Here is a 15,604-nt window from a genome sequence, read left to right as displayed (position 1 = left end):
TTTTTCAGAGCTAGATGCAGATAAAAATTATTTTGAATTTACAACCTGGTGGAGGTTAGTATAGATGGACTAATAGAACAAATCCCACACACTGCTACAAGCCGAAATATTTTTTCAGAGCTAGATGCAGATAAAAATTATTTTGAGTTTGCAACCTGGTGGAGGTTAGTATAGATGGACTAATAGAACAAGTCCCACACACTGCTACAAGCCAAAGCCGAAATATTTTTTCAGAGCTAGATGCAGATAAAAATTATTTTGAATTTGCAACCTGGTGGAGGTTAGTATAGATGGACTAAAGAACAAGTCCCACACATTTCTACAAGCCGAAATATTTTTTCAGAGCTAGATGCAGATAAAAATTATTTTTAATTTGCAACCTGGTGGAGGTTAGTATAGATGGACTAATAGAACAAGTCCCACACACTGCTGCAAGCCGAAATATTTTTTCAGAGTTAGATGCAGATAAAAATTATTTTGAATTTGCAACCTGGTGGAGGTTAGTATAGATGGACTAATAGAACAAGTCCCACACACTGCTACAAGCTGAAATATTTTGTCAGAGCTAGATGCAGATAAAAATTATTTTGAATTTGCAACCTGGTGGAGGTTAGTATAGATGGACTAATAGAACAAGACCCACACACTGCTACAAGCCGAAATATTTTTTCAGAGCTAGATGCAGATAAAATTATTTTGAATTTGCAACCTGGTAGAGGTTAGTATGGATGGACTAATAGAACAAGTCCCACAAATTTCTACACACCGAAATATTTTTTCAGAGCTAGATGCAGATAAAAATTATTTTGAATTTGCAACCTGGTGGAGGTTAGTGTAGATGGACTAATAGAACAAGTCCCACACAGTGCTGCAAGCCGAAATATTTTATCAGAGCTAGATGCAGATAAAAATTATTTTGAATTTGCAACCTGGTGGAGGTTAGTATAGATGGACTAATAGAACAAGTCCCACACACTGCTACAAGCCGAAATATTTTATCAGAGCTAGATGTAGATAAAAAAATTTTTGAATTTGCAACCTGGTGGAGGTTAGTATAGATGGACTAATAGAACAAGACCCACTCACTGCTACAAGCCAAAATATTTTTTCAGAGCTAGATGCAGATAAAAATTATTTTGAATTTGCAACCTGGTGGAGGTTAGTATAGATGGAATAATAGAACAAGTCCCACACACTGCTACAAGCCGAAATATTTTTTCAGAGCTAGATGCAGATAAAAATTATTTTGAGTTTGCAACCTGGTGGAGGTTAGTATAGATGGACTAATAGAACAAGTCCCACACACTGCTACAAGCCAAAGCCGAAATATTTTTTCAGAGCTAGATGCAGATAAAAATTATTTTGAATTTGCAACCTGGTGGAGGTTAGTATAGATGGACTAAAGAACAAGTCCCACACATTTCTACAAGCCGAAATATTTTTTCAGAGCTAGATGCAGATAAAAATTATTTTTAATTTGCAACCTGATGGAGGTTAGTATAGATGGACTAATAGAACAAGTCCCACACACTGCTGCAAGCCGAAATATTTTTTCAGAGTTAGATGCAGATAAAAATTATTTTGAATTTGCAACCTGGTGGAGGTTAGTATAGATGGACTAATAGAACAAGTCCCACACACTGCTACAAGCCGAAATATTTTGTCAGAGCTAGATGCAGATAAAAATTATTTTGAATTTGCAACCTGGTGGAGGTTAGTATAGATGGACTAATAGAACAAGACCCACACACTGCTACAAGCCAAAATATTTTTTCAGAGCTAGATGCAGATAAAATTATTTTGAATTTGCAACCTGGTAGAGGTTAGTATGGATGGACTAATAGAACAAGTCCCACAAATTTCTACAAGCCGAAATATTTTTTCAGAGCTAGATGCAGATAAAAATTATTTTGAATTTGCAACCTGGTGGAGGTTAGTGTAGATGGACTAATAGAACAAGCCCCACACAGTGCTGCAAGCCGAAATATTTTATCAGAGCTAGATGCAGATAAAAATTATTTTGAATTTGCAACCTGGTGGAGGTTAGTATAGATGGACTAATAGAACAAGTCCCACACACTGCTACAAGCCGAAATATTTTATCAGAGCTAGATGCAGATAAAAAAATTTTTGAATTTGCAACCTGGTGGAGGTTAGTATAGATGGACTAATAGAACAAGACCCACTCACTGCTACAAGCCAAAATATTTTTTCAGAGCTAGATGCAGATAAAAATTATTTTGAATTTGCAACCTGGTGGAGGTTAGTATAGATGGAATAATAGAACAAGTCCCACACACTGCTACAAGCCGAAATATTTTTTCAGAGCTAGATGCAGATAAAAATTATTTTGAATTTGCAACCTGGTGGAGGTTAGTATAGATGGACTAATAGAACAAGTCCCACACACTGCTATAAGCCGAAATATTTTTTCAGAGCTAGATGCAGATACAAATTATTTTGAATTTGCAACCTGGTGGAGGTTAGTATAGATGGACTAATAGAACAATTCCCACACACTGCTACAAGCCGAAATATTTTTTCAGAGCTAGATGCAGATAAAAATTATTTTGAATTTACAACCTGGTGGAGGTTAGTATAGATGGACTAATAGAACAAGTCCCACACACTGCTACAAGCCGAAATATTTTTTCAGAGCTAGATGCAGATAAAAATTATTTTGAGTTTGCAACCTGGTGGAGGTTAGTATAGATGGACTAATAGAACAATTCCCATACACTGCTACAAGCCAAAGCCGAAATATTTTTTCAGAGCTAGATGCAGATAAAAATTATTTTGAATTTGCAACCTGGTGGAGGTTAGTATAAATGGACTAAAAGAACAAGTCCCACACATTTCTACAAGCCGAAATATTTTTTCAGAGCTAGATGCAGATAAAAATTATTTTGAATTTGCAACCTGGTGGAGGTTAGTATAGATGGACTAATAGAACAAGTCCCACACACTTCTGCAAGCCGAAATATTTTTTCAGAGTTAGATGCAGATAAAAATTATTTTGAATTTGCAACCTGGTGGAGGTTAGTATAGATGGACTAATAGAACAAGTCCCACACACTGCTACAAGCCGAAATATTTTATCAGAGCTAGATGCAGATAAAAATTATTTTGAATTTGCAACCTGGTGGAGGTTAGTATAGATGGACTAATAGAACAAGACCCACACACTGCTACAAGCCGAAATATTTTTTCAGAGCTAGATGCAGATAAAAATTATTTTGAATTTGCAACCTGGTGGAGGTTAGTATAGATGGACTAATAGAACAAGTCCCACAAATTTCTACAAGCCGAAATATTTTTTCAGAGCTAGATGCAGATAAAAATTATTTTGAATTTGCAACCTGGTGGAGGTTAGTGTAGATGGACTGATAGAACAAGTCCCACACACTGCTGCAAGCCAAAATATTTTATCAGAGCTAGATGCAGATAAAAATTATTTTGAATTTGCAACCTGGTGGAGGTTAGTATAGATGGACTAATAGAACAAGTCCCACACACTGCTACAAGCCGAAATATTTTATCAGAGCTAGATGCAGATAAATAATTTTTTGAATTTGCAACCTGGTGGAGGTTAGTATAGATGGACTAAGAGAACAAGACCCACTCACTGCTACAAGCCAAAATATTTTTTCAGAGCTAGATGCAGATAAAAATTATTTTGAATTTGCAACCTGGTGGAGGTTAGTATAGATGGACTAATAGAACAAGTCCCACACACTTCTACAAGCCAAAATATTTTTTCAGAGCTAGATGCAGATAAAATTATTTTGATTTTGCAACCTGGTGGAGGTCAGTATGGATGGACTAATAGAACAAGTCCCACACACTGTTACAAGCTGAAACATTTTTTCAGAGCTAGATGCATATAAAAATAATTTTGAATTTGCAACCTGGTGGAGGTTAGTATAGATGGACTAATAGAACAAGTCCCACACACTGCTAAAAGCCGAAATATTTTTTCAGAGCTAGATGCAGATAAAAATTATTTTGAATTTGCAACCTGGTGGAGGTTAGTATAGATGGACTAATAGAACAAGTCCCACACACTGCTACAAGCCGAAATATTTTTTCAGAGCTAGATGCAGATCAAAATTATTTTGAATTTGCAACCTGGTGGAGATTAGTATAGATGGACTAATAGAACAAGTCCCACACACTGCTGCAAGCCGAAATATTTTTTCAGAGCTAGATGCAGATAAAAATTATTTTGAAATTTCAACCTGGTGGAGGTTAGTATAGATGGACTAATAGAACAAGTCCCACACACTGCTACAAGCCGAAATATTTTTTCAGAGCTAGATGCAGAAAAAAATTATTTTGAATTTGCAACCTGGTGGAGGTTAGTATAGATGGACTAATAGAACGAGTCTCACACACTGTTACAAGCCGAAGCCGAAATATTTTTTCAGAGCTAGATGCAGATAAAAATTATTTTGAATTTACAACCTGGTGGAGGTTAGTATAGATGGACTAATAGAACAAATCCCACACACTGCTACAAGCCGAAATATTTTTTCAGAGCTAGATGCAGATAAAAATTATTTTGAATTTGCAACCTGGTGGAGGTTAGTATAGATGGACTAAAAAACAAGTCCCACACATTTCGACAAGCCGAAATATTTTTTCAGAGCTAGATGCAGATAAAAATTATTTTGAATTTGCAACCTGGTGGAGGTTAGTATAGATGGACTAATAGAACAAGTCCCACACACTGCTGCAAGCCGAAATATTTTTTCAGAGTTAGATGCAGATAAAAATTATTTTGAATTTGCAACCTGGTGGAGTTTAGTATAGATGGACTAATAGAACAAGTCCCACACACTGCTACAAGCCGAAATATTTTATCAGAGCTAGATGCAGATAAAAATTATTTTGAATTTGCAACCTGGTGGAGGTTAGTATAGATGGACTAATAGAACAAGACCCACACACTGCTACAAGCCGAAATATTTTTTCAGAGCTAGATGCAGATAAAATTATTTTGAATTTGCAACCTGGTGGAGGTTAGTATAGATGGACTAATAGAACAAGTCCCACAAATTTCTACAAGCCGAAATATTTTTTCAGAGCTAGATGCAGATAAAAATTATTTTGAATTTGCAACCTGGTGGAGGTTAGTGTAGATGGACTGATAGAACAAGTCCCACACACTGCTGCAAGCCAAAATATTTTATCAGAGCTAGATGCAGATAAAAATTATTTTGAATTTGCAACCTGGTGGAGGTTAGTATAGATGGACTAATAGAACAAGTCCCACACACTGCTACAAGCCGAAATATTTTTTCAGAGCTAGATGCAGATAAAAATTATTTTGAATTTGCAACCTGATGGAGATTAGTATAGATGGACTAATAGAACAAGTCCCACACACTGCTGCAAGCCGAAATATTTTTTCAGAGCTAGATGCAGATAAAAATTATTTTGAAATTTCAAACTGGTGGAGGTTAGTATAGATGGACTAATACAACAAGTCCCACACACTGCTACAAGCCGAAATATTTTTTCAGAGCTAGATGCAGAAAAAAATTATTTTGAATTTGCAACCTGGTGGAGGTTAGTATAGATGGACTAATAGAACAAGTCTCACACACTGTTACAAGCCGAAGCCGAAATATTTTTTCAGAGCTAGATGCAGATAAAAATTATTTTGAATTTACAACCTGGTGGAGGTTAGTATAGATGGACTAATAGAACAAATCCCACACACTGCTACAAGCCGAAATATTTTTTCAGAGCTAGATGCAGATAAAAATTATTTTGAGTTTGCAACCTGGTGGAGGTTAGTATAGATGGACTAATAGAACAAGTCCCACACACTGCTACAAGCCAAAGCCGAAATATTTTTTCAGAGCTAGATGCAGATAAAAATTATTTTGAATTTGCAACCTGGTGGAGGTTAGTATAGATGGACTAAAGAACAAGTCCCACACATTTCTACAAGCCGAAATATTTTTTCAGAGCTAGATGCAGATAAAAATTATTTTGAATTTGCAACCTGGTGGAGGTTAGTATAGATGGACTAATAGAACAAGTCCCACACACTGCTGCAAGCCGAAATATTTTTATCAGAGCTAGATGCAGATAAAAATTATTTTGAATTTGCAACCTGGTGGAGGTTAGTATAGATGGACTAATAGAACAAGACCCACACACTGCTACAAGCCGAAATATTTTTTCAGAGCTAGATGCAGATAAAATTATTTTGAAATTGCAACCTGGTGGAGGTTAGTATAGATGGACTAATAGAACAAGTCCCACAAATTTCTACAAGCCGAAATATTTTTTCAGAGCTAGATGCAGATAAAAATTATTTTGAATTTGCAACCTGGTGGAGGTTAGTGTAGATGGACTGATAGAACAAGTCCCACACACTGCTGCAAGCCAAAATATTTTATCAGAGCTAGATGCAGATAAAAATTATTTTGAATTTGCAACCTGGTGGAGGTTAGTATAGATGGACTAATAGAACAAGTCCCACACACTGCTACAAGCCAAAATATTTTATCAGAGCTAGATGCAGATAAAAAATTTTTTGAATTTGCAACCTGGTGGAGGTTAGTATAGATAGACTAAGAGAACAAGACCCACTCACTGCTACAAGCCAAAATATTTTTTCAGAGCTAGATGCAGATAAAAATTATTTTGAATTTGCAACCTGGTGGAGGTTAGTATAGATAGACTAATAGAACAAGTCCCACACACTTCTACAAGCCAAAATATTTTTTCAGAGCTAGATGCAGATAAAATTATTTTGATTTTGCAACCTGGTGGAGGTCAGTATAGATGGACTAATAGAACAAGTCCCACACACTGTTACAAGCTGAAATATTTTTTCAGATCTAAATGCATATAAAAATAATTTTGAATTTGCAACCTGGTGGAGGTTAGTATAGATGGACTAATAGAACAAGTCCCACACACTGCTAAAAGCCGAAATATTTTTTCAGAGCTAGATGCAGATAAAAATTATTTTGAATTTGCAACCTGGTGGAGGTTAGTATAGATGGACTAATAGAACAAGTCCCACACACTCCTATAAGCCAAAATATTTTTTCAGAGCTAGATGCAGATAAAAATTATTTTGAATTTGCAACCTGTTGGAGGTTAGTATAGATGGACTAATAGAACAAGTCCCACACACTGCTACAAGCCGAAATATTTTTTCAGAGCTAGATGCAGATAAAAAATATTTTTAATTTGCAACTTGGTGGAGGTTAGTATAGATGGAATAATAGAACAAGTACCACACACTGCTACAAGCCGAAATATTTTTTCAGAGCTAGATGCAGATAAAAATTATTTTGAATTTGCAACCTGGTGGAGGTTAGTATAGATGGAATAATAGAACAAGTCCCACACACTGCTACAAGCCGAAATATTTTTTCAGAGCTAGATGCAGATAAAAATTATTTTGAATTTGCAACCTGGTGGAGATTAGTATAGATGGAATAATAGAACAAGTCCCACACACTGCTACAAGCCGAAATATTTTTTCAGAGCTAGATGCAGATAAAAATTATTTTGAAATTTCAACCTGGTGGAGGTTAGTATAGATGGACTAATAGAACAAGTCCCACACACTGCTACAAGCCGAAATATTTTTTCAGAGCTAGATGCAGAAAAAAATTATTTTGAATTTGCAACCTGGTGGAGGTTAGTATAGATGGACTAATAGAACAAGTCTCACACACTGTTACAAGCCGAAGGCGAAATATTTTTTCAGAGCTAGATGCAGATAAAAATTATTTTGAATTTGCAACATGGTGGAGGTTAGTATAAATGGTCTAAAAGAACAAGTCCCACACATTTCTACAAGCCGAAATATTTTTTCAGAGCTAGATGCAGATAAAAATTATTTTGAATTTACAACCTGGTGGAGGTTAGTATAGATGGACTAATAGAACAAATCCCACACACTGCTACAAGCCGAAATATTTTTTCAGAGCTAGATGCAGATAAAAATTATTTTGAGTTTGCAACCTGGTGGAGGTTAGTATAGATGGACTAATAGAACAAGTCCCACACACTGCTACAAGCCAAAGCCGAAATATTTTTTCAGAGCTAGATGCAGATAAAAATTATTTTGAATTTGCAACCTGGTGGAGGTTAGTATAGATGGACTAAAGAACAAGTTCCACACATTTCTACAAGCCGAAATATTTTTTCAGAGCTAGATGCAGATAAAAATTATTTTGAATTTGCAACCTGGTGGAGGTTAGTATAGATGGACTAATAGAACAAGTCCCACACACTGCTGCAAGCCGAAATATTTTTTCAGAGTTAGATGCAGATAAAAATTATTTTGAATTTGCAACCTGGTGGAGGTTAGTATAGATGGACTAATAGAACAAGTCCCACACACTGCTACAAGCCGAAATATTTTATCAGAGCTAGATGCAGATAAAAATTATTTTGAATTTGCAACCTGGTGGAGGTTAGTATAGATGGACTAATAGAACAAGACCCACACACTGCTACAAGCCGAAATATTTTTTCAGAGCTAGATGCAGATAAAATTATTTTGAATTTGCAACCTGGTGGAGGTTAGTATAGATGGACTAATAGAACAAGTCCCACAAATTTCTACAAGCCGAAATATTTTTTCAGAGCTAGATGCAGATAAAAATTATTTTGAAATTTCAACCTGGTGGAGGTTAGTATAGATGGACTAATAGAACAAGTCCCACACACTGCTACAAGCCGAAATATTTTTTCAGAGCTAGATGCAGAAAAAAATTATTTTGAATTTGCAACCTGGTGGAGGTTAGTATAGATGGACTAATAGAACGAGTCTCACACACTGTTACAAGCCGAAGCCGAAATATTTTTTCAGAGCTAGATGCAGATAAAAATTATTTTGAATTTACAACCTGGTGGAGGTTAGTATAGATGGACTAATAGAACAAATCCCACACACTGCTACAAGCCGAAATATTTTTTCAGAGCTAGATGCAGATAAAAATTATTTTGAATTTGCAACCTGGTGGAGGTTAGTATAGATGGACTAAAAAACAAGTCCCACACATTTCGACAAGCCGAAATATTTTTTCAGAGCTAGATGCAGATAAAAATTATTTTGAATTTGCAACCTGGTGGAGGTTAGTATAGATGGACTAATAGAACAAGTCCCACACACTGCTGCAAGCCAAAATATTTTTTCAGAGTTAGATGCAGATAAAAATTATTTTGAATTTGCAACCTGGTGGAGTTTAGTATAGATGGACTAATAGAACAAGTCCCACACACTGCTACAAGCCGAAATATTTTATCAGAGCTAGATGCAGATAAAAATTATTTTGAATTTGCAACCTGGTGGAGGTTAGTATAGATGGACTAATAGAACAAGACCCACACACTGCTACAAGCCGAAATATTTTTTCAGAGCTAGATGCAGATAAAATTATTTTGAATTTGCAACCTGGTGGAGGTTAGTATAGATGGACTAATAGAACAAGTCCCACAAATTTCTACAAGCCGAAATATTTTTTCAGAGCTAGATGCAGATAAAAATTATTTTGAATTTGCAACCTGGTGGAGGTTAGTGTAGATGGACTGATAGAACAAGTCCCACACACTGCTGCAAGCCAAAATATTTTATCAGAGCTAGATGCAGATAAAAATTATTTTGAATTTGCAACCTGGTGGAGGTTAGTATAGATGGACTAATAGAACAAGTCCCACACACTGCTACAAGCCGAAATATTTTTTCAGAGCTAGATGCAGATAAAAATTATTTTGAATTTGCAACCTGATGGAGATTAGTATAGATGGACTAATAGAACAAGTCCCACACACTGCTGCAAGCCGAAATATTTTTTCAGAGCTAGATGCAGATAAAAATTATTTTGAAATTTCAAACTGGTGGAGGTTAGTATAGATGGACTAATACAACAAGTCCCACACACTGCTACAAGCCGAAATATTTTTTCAGAGCTAGATGCAGAAAAAAATTATTTTGAATTTGCAACCTGGTGGAGGTTAGTATAGATGGACTAATAGAACAAGTCTCACACACTGTTACAAGCCGAAGCCGAAATATTTTTTCAGAGCTAGATGCAGATAAAAATTATTTTGAATTTACAACCTGGTGGAGGTTAGTATAGATGGACTAATAGAACAAATCCCACACACTGCTACAAGCCGAAATATTTTTTCAGAGCTAGATGCAGATAAAAATTATTTTGAGTTTGCAACCTGGTGGAGGTTAGTATAGATGGACTAATAGAACAAGTCCCACACACTGCTACAAGCCAAAGCCGAAATATTTTTTCAGAGCTAGATGCAGATAAAAATTATTTTGAATTTGCAACCTGGTGGAGGTTAGTATAGATGGACTAAAGAACAAGTCCCACACATTTCTACAAGCCGAAATATTTTTTCAGAGCTAGATGCAGATAAAAATTATTTTGAATTTGCAACCTGGTGGAGGTTAGTATAGATGGACTAATAGAACAAGTCCCACACACTGCTGCAAGCCGAAATATTTTTATCAGAGCTAGATGCAGATAAAAATTATTTTGAATTTGCAACCTGGTGGAGGTTAGTATAGATGGACTAATAGAACAAGACCCACACACTGCTACAAGCCGAAATATTTTTTCAGAGCTAGATGCAGATAAAATTATTTTGAAATTGCAACCTGGTGGAGGTTAGTATAGATGGACTAATAGAACAAGTCCCACAAATTTCTACAAGCCGAAATATTTTTTCAGAGCTAGATGCAGATAAAAATTATTTTGAATTTGCAACCTGGTGGAGGTTAGTGTAGATGGACTGATAGAACAAGTCCCACACACTGCTGCAAGCCAAAATATTTTATCAGAGCTAGATGCAGATAAAAATTATTTTGAATTTGCAACCTGGTGGAGGTTAGTATAGATGGACTAATAGAACAAGTCCCACACACTGCTACAAGCCAAAATATTTTATCAGAGCTAGATGCAGATAAAAAATTTTTTGAATTTGCAACCTGGTGGAGGTTAGTATAGATAGACTAAGAGAACAAGACCCACTCACTGCTACAAGCCAAAATATTTTTTCAGAGCTAGATGCAGATAAAAATTATTTTGAATTTGCAACCTGGTGGAGGTTAGTATAGATAGACTAATAGAACAAGTCCCACACACTTCTACAAGCCAAAATATTTTTTCAGAGCTAGATGCAGATAAAATTATTTTGATTTTGCAACCTGGTGGAGGTCAGTATAGATGGACTAATAGAACAAGTCCCACACACTGTTACAAGCTGAAATATTTTTTCAGATCTAAATACATATAAAAATAATTTTGAATTTGCAACCTGGTGGAGGTTAGTATAGATGGACTAATAGAACAAGTCCCACACACTGCTAAAAGCCGAAATATTTTTTCAGAGCTAGATGCAGATAAAAATTATTTTGAATTTGCAACCTGGTGGAGGTTAGTATAGATGGACTAATAGAACAAGTCCCACACACTCCTATAAGCCAAAATATTTTTTCAGAGCTAGATGCAGATAAAAATTATTTTGAATTTGCAACCTGTTGGAGGTTAGTATAGATGGACTAATAGAACAAGTCCCACACACTGCTACAAGCCGAAATATTTTTTCAGAGCTAGATGCAGATAAAAAATATTTTTAATTTGCAACCTGGTGGAGGTTAGTATAGATGGAATAATAGAACAAGTACCACACACTGCTACAAGCCGAAATATTTTTTCAGAGCTAGATGCAGATAAAAATTATTTTGAATTTGCAACCTGGTGGAGGTTAGTATAGATGGAATAATAGAACAAGTCCCACACACTGCTACAAGCCGAAATATTTTTTCAGAGCTAGATGCAGATAAAAATTATTTTGAATTTGCAACCTGGTGGAGATTAGTATAGATGGAATAATAGAACAAGTCCCACACACTGCTACAAGCCGAAATATTTTTTCAGAGCTAGATGCAGATAAAAATTATTTTGAAATTTCAACCTGGTGGAGGTTAGTATAGATGGACTAATAGAACAAGTCCCACACACTGCTACAAGCCGAAATATTTTTTCAGAGCTAGATGCAGAAAAAAATTATTTTGAATTTGCAACCTGGTGGAGGTTAGTATAGATGGACTAATAGAACAAGTCTCACACACTGTTACAAGCCGAAGGCGAAATATTTTTTCAGAGCTAGATGCAGATAAAAATTATTTTGAATTTGCAACCTGGTGGAGGTTAGTATAAATGGTCTAAAAGAACAAGTCCCACACATTTCTACAAGCCGAAATATTTTTTCAGAGCTAGATGCAGATAAAAATTATTTTGAATTTACAACCTGGTGGAGGTTAGTATAGATGGACTAATAGAACAAATCCCACACACTGCTACAAGCCGAAATATTTTTTCAGAGCTAGATGCAGATAAAAATTATTTTGAGTTTGCAACCTGGTGGAGGTTAGTATAGATGGACTAATAGAACAAGTCCCACACACTGCTACAAGCCAAAGCCGAAATATTTTTTCAGAGCTAGATGCAGATAAAAATTATTTTGAATTTGCAACCTGGTGGAGGTTAGTATAGATGGACTAAAGAACAAGTTCCACACATTTCTACAAGCCGAAATATTTTTTCAGAGCTAGATGCAGATAAAAATTATTTTGAATTTGCAACCTGGTGGAGGTTAGTATAGATGGACTAATAGAACAAGTCCCACACACTGCTGCAAGCCGAAATATTTTTTCAGAGTTAGATGCAGATAAAAATTATTTTGAATTTGCAACCTGGTGGAGGTTAGTATAGATGGACTAATAGAACAAGTCCCACACACTGCTACAAGCCGAAATATTTTATCAGAGCTAGATGCAGATAAAAATTATTTTGAATTTGCAACCTGGTGGAGGTTAGTATAGATGGACTAATAGAACAAGACCCACACACTGCTACAAGCCGAAATATTTTTTCAGAGCTAGATGCAGATAAAATTATTTTGAATTTGCAACCTGGTGGAGGTTAGTATAGATGGACTAATAGAACAAGTCCCACAAATTTCTACAAGCCGAAATATTTTTTCAGAGCTAGATGCAGATAAAAATTATTTTGAATTTGCAACCTGGTGGAGGTTAGTGTAGATGGACTGATAGAACAAGTCCCACACACTGCTGCAAGCCAAAATATTTTATCAGAGCTAGATGCAGATAAAAATTATTTTGAATTTGCAACCTGGTGGAGGTTAGTATAGATGGACTAATAGAACAAGTCCCACACACTGCTACAAGCCAAAATATTTTATCAGAGCTAGATGCAGATAAAAAATTTTTTGAATTTGCAACCTGGTGGAGGTTAGTATAGATGGACTAAGAGAACAAGACCCACTCACTGCTACAAGCCAAAATATTTTTTCAGAGCTAGATGCAGATAAAAATTATTTTGAATTTGCAACCTGGTGGAGGTTAGTATAGATAGACTAATAGAACAAGTCCCACACACTTCTACAAGCCAAAATATTTTTTCAGAGCTAGATGCAGATAAAATTATTTTGATTTTGCAACCTGGTGGAGGTCAGTATAGATGGACTAATAGAACAAGTCCCACACACTGTTACAAGCTGAAATATTTTTTCAGATCTAAATGCATATAAAAATAATTTTGAATTTGCAACCTGGTGGAGGTTAGTATAGATGGACTAATAGAACAAGTCCCACACACTGCTAAAAGCCGAAATATTTTTTCAGAGCTAGATGCAGATAAAAATTATTTTGAATTTGCAACCTGGTGGAGGTTAGTATAGATGGACTAATAGAACAAGTCCCACACACTCCTATAAGCCAAAATATTTTTTCAGAGCTAGATGCAGATAAAAATTATTTTGAATTTGCAACCTGTTGGAGGTTAGTATAGATGGACTAATAGAACAAGTCCCACACACTGCTACAAGCCGAAATATTTTTTCAGAGCAAGATGCAGATAAAAAATATTTTTAATTTGCAACCTGGTGGAGGTTAGTATAGATGGAATAATAGAACAAGTCCCACACACTGCTACAAGCCGAAATATTTTTTCAGAGCTAGATGCAGATAAAAATTATTTTGAATTTGCAACCTGGTGGAGGTTAGTATAGATGGAATAATAGAACAAGTCCCACACACTGCTACAAGCCGAAATATTTTTTCAGAGCTAGATGCAGATAAAAATTATTTTGAATTTGCAACCTGGTGGAGATTAGTATAGATGGAATAATAGAACAAGTCCCACACACTGCTACAAGCCGAAATATTTTTTCAGAGCTAGATGCAGATAAAAATTATTTTGAAATTTCAACCTGGTGGAGGTTAGTATAGATGGACTAATAGAACAAGTCCCACACACTGCTACAAGCCGAAATATTTTTTCAGAGCTAGATGCAGAAAAAAATTATTTTGAATTTGCAACCTGGTGGAGGTTAGTATAGATGGACTAATAGAACAAGTCTCACACACTGTTACAAGCCGAAGCCAAAATATTTTTTCAGAGCTAGATGCAGATAAAAATTATTTTGAATTTACAACCTGGTGGAGGTTAGTATAGATGGACTAATAGAAGAAATCCCACACACTGCTTCAAGCCGAAATATTTTTTCAGAGCTAGATGCAGATAAAAATTATTTTGAGTTTGCAACCTGGTGGAGGTTAGTATAGATGGACTAATAGAACAAGTCCCACAAATTTCTACAAGCCGAAATATTTTTTCAGAGCTAGATGCAGATAAAAATTATTTTGAATTTGCAACCTGGTGGAGGTTAGTATAGATGGACTAATAGAACAAGTCCCACACACTGCTACAAGCTGAAATATTTTTTCAGAGCTAGATGCAGATAAAAATTATTTTGAATTTGCAACCTGGTGGAGGTTAGTATAGATGGACTAATAGAACAAGTCCCACACACTGCTATAAGCCGAAATATTTTTTCAGAGCTAGATGCAGATAAAAATTATTTTGAATTTGCAACCTGGTGGAGGTTAGTATAGATGGACTAATAGAACAAGTCCCACACACTGCTAATAGCCAAAGCCGAAATATTGTTTCAGAGCTAGATGCAGATAAAAATTATTTTGAATTTGCAACCTGGTGGAGGTTAGTATAGATGGACTAATAGAACAAGTCCCACACATTTCTACAAGCCGAAATATTTTTTCAGAGCTAGATGCAGATAAAAATTATTTTGAATTTGCAACCTGGTGGAGGTTAGTATAGATGGACTAATAGAACAAGTCCCACACACTGCTGCAAGCCGAAATATTTTTTCAGTGTTAGATGCAGATAAAAATTATTTTGAATTTGCAACCTGGTGGAGGTTAGTATAGATGGACTAATAGAACAAGTCCCACACACTGCTACAAACCGAAATATTTTTTCAGAGCTAGATGCAGATAAAAATTATTTTGAATTTGCAACCTGGTGGAGGTTAGTATAGATGGACTAATAGAACAAGTCCCACACACTTCTAAAAGCCAAAATATTTTTTCAGAGCTAGATGCAGATAAAATTATTTTGATTTTGCAACCTGGTGGAGGTCAGTATAGATGGACTAATAGAACAAGTCCCACACACTGTTAAAAGCTGAAATATTTTTTTAGAGCTAGATGCATATA

Source organism: Phyllobates terribilis, unplaced genomic scaffold, assembly GCF_046119375.1.
Source record: "Phyllobates terribilis strain yellow unplaced genomic scaffold, ASM4611937v1 Scaffold_4__5_contigs__length_816908805, whole genome shotgun sequence".
Classification (NCBI taxonomy): Eukaryota; Metazoa; Chordata; class Amphibia; order Anura; family Dendrobatidae; genus Phyllobates; species Phyllobates terribilis.
The sequence above is the reverse complement of the archived record's forward strand: the minus strand, read 5'-3'. Positions refer to the sequence as shown.